This window comes from Octopus sinensis, linkage group LG19, assembly GCF_006345805.1.
Source record: "Octopus sinensis linkage group LG19, ASM634580v1, whole genome shotgun sequence".
Lineage (NCBI taxonomy): Eukaryota > Metazoa > Mollusca > Cephalopoda > Octopoda > Octopodidae > Octopus > Octopus sinensis.
The window spans coordinates 41,829,660-41,832,159 of NC_043015.1; the positions used below are offsets into that span (position 1 = coordinate 41,829,660).

The 2,500-nt window shown below is 39.8% G+C and overlaps 1 long non-coding RNA gene across 1 annotated transcript in view; it reads right to left on the minus strand.

The window, feature by feature from the left end:
• The window catches only part of LOC118767137, a 16,688-nt gene that overhangs the window by 13,602 nt on the left and 586 nt on the right, over positions 1–2,500 (minus strand). Inside the window, exon 2 of the long non-coding RNA XR_005003036.1 lies at positions 2,012–2,022. This is a non-coding gene — a long non-coding RNA (uncharacterized LOC118767137). The remainder of the gene's footprint in view (positions 1–2,011; positions 2,023–2,500) is intronic.

The window sequence follows — 2,500 nt, forward strand, 5'->3', positions numbered from 1 at the left end:
TGTGTGTGTATATATCTAGGCGCAGGAGTGGCTCTGTGGTAAGTAGCTTGCTTACCAACCACTTGGTACCGGGTTCAGTCACACTGCGTGGCACCTTGGGCATGGCTCTTTAAATAGCCTCGGGCCGACCAAAGCCTTGTGAGTGGATTTGGTAGACGGAAACTGAAAGAAGCCCGTCGTAAATATATATATATATTATATATATAATATTCTCTATATATATATATATATATATATATATGTCGTATATATTATATACATATATATATATGTGTCGTATATATATATATATATATGTATGGTGTGTGTGTTTGTATACGTTTGTGTGCCTGTGTTTGTCCATCAACATCGATTGTTGGTGTGTTTACGTCCCCCGTAAATTAGCAGCAAAAGACACCGATAGAATAAGTACTAGGCTTACAAAAATAGGTCCTGGGGTCCATTTCTTCGACTAAAGGCGGTGCTCCAGCATGGCCGCAGTCAAATGCCTGAAGCAAGGAAATGAATCGAAGAGTAAAAGAATGTATACAACACACACACACACACACACACACGCACGCACACACACATATATATATATACATATATATATATATATATATTATATAAGGTCATGACGAAATTTCTGGTCTGTTTTTACATTGAAACTGTTCAACTTCTCATTTCTATCGGAAATAGAACGAAATTCTTAATTAATCATTCTCTTTCATTAAATTTTCAGATTTTCTCTATTTCATCATAATTGAAATTGGTGTATTGGTCTCTTGTTTTCTCCAAGCAAAGAACATATTTCGTCACGTTATTCTTTATGAATTTCAAAGCGGGAATAATGCAAATGAACCAGCAAAATCACTCCAAAACGCGTATAGTGATGCTGTAGTGAGTGTAAAACATGCAGAAGATGGTTTTCATGAAGCAGAAAAGGGGCCTACAGCCTGCAGGATAAATTAAGAGAAGGCACCCAAGAGCGTTGGATCCTGATGTATTGGAACCTACCGTTGTATCAAAACCGACTTTTACAGTTCGGGAACTAAGCAGGAGCTTCAAAATAAGCCAAGCCACCAAAACGATAAACGTCGCTCTTTTCAAGCCTAGCCAGACTCATGGGCCCCATTTCCCGGTTTCTGTGGCGTATGCGTTTCCCCACCAGCTGGATGGGACGCCAGTCCATCGCAGCGTTAATCAAGAAACAGGAAGAGAGAGAGAAAGTCTGGGCGAAAGTGTACAACAGGGGTCGCCACCACACCCTGCCGGAGCTTCCTGGAGCTTTTAGGTGTTTTCGCTCAATAAGCACACACAACATCCGGTTTGGGAATCGAAACCACGATCCTCCGACCGCGAGTCCGCTGCCCTAACCACTGGGCCATTGCGCCTCAAAATCACGAAAGGGCTTGGTAAAGTTTGAAAGTCTGGAAAATGGATCCCACATGGTCTCTGTGCAGACAATCGTAAACAATGTGTCGATACTGTGCATCATTGCGACCACGTGACTGCATATGCTTTTTTTCATTAATAGTCATTATTGGAGGTGAATAATTGATACTTTAACAAAACGTTAGGAGAAAATGTCCGCGGCTTAGTCATGGTAAAGAGCCAGTTCTGTAGCCCAGAAATGACCTGTATCCTAGGAAAATTCTTCTGAGTGTATGGTGGGATATGCGCGGAATAATTTATCAAACGATGGTAGAAGATAATTAAATAATAACAGCTGATGTAAACTGCGAACCGCTAAGTTATTTGAAAGTAAATTCGCAGCAGAAATGCCCAGGAATGCCTATATACATATTGTGCCGTGAATAGCTGGAGCTTACTGGATTTCGAAGCCATGTTAGATATTTGGCCTTACCATTTGTAGATTATTTCCATAACAAATGTGTTATACCTTGCTACATACATCGACATACACAATCTCTCTCTCCCTCCCCTCCCCCCTCTCTATCTATCTATCTATCTATCTATCTATCTATCTATCTATCTATCTATCTATCAATCCCCTTCCTTCTTTCACCACTCTCTTTCTTTCTTTCTCACGCACACACCAAACACGCGTTCAAAAACATTTGAATGATATGTCTGCCGCAGTAGCATATTATATAATATTAGATAATACATCAGTACGCAATTGTATTTCAACTCTACCCGCATCATTCTTAGTGCCAGAAATGGGAAAACAAATTAACCTCAAATTAACCTCGGTATTCATTCCGGTAACTTAAAGAACTTCAGAGGCTGTGTCGGTTTGCATCACTTGATAACGGTCGTCGCCTACCATTGCCTAATAACATTATTCAGAACAAAAAAAAAAGAAAGAAAGAAAAATAGTTTATGATATTAGCTAATATTATTACGTAATATCTTTGGTTTAGTAATTCCTCCTCCGTACCTACTTTTATTTCCTGCCTCCCAGGCTTTAATTAGCAGACAGAGATATCTCCTCGGACCTTACAAGCTCTGTGGCAACCATCTTTTCGTGAAGGATGCGATAATTACGTTTGAAAGG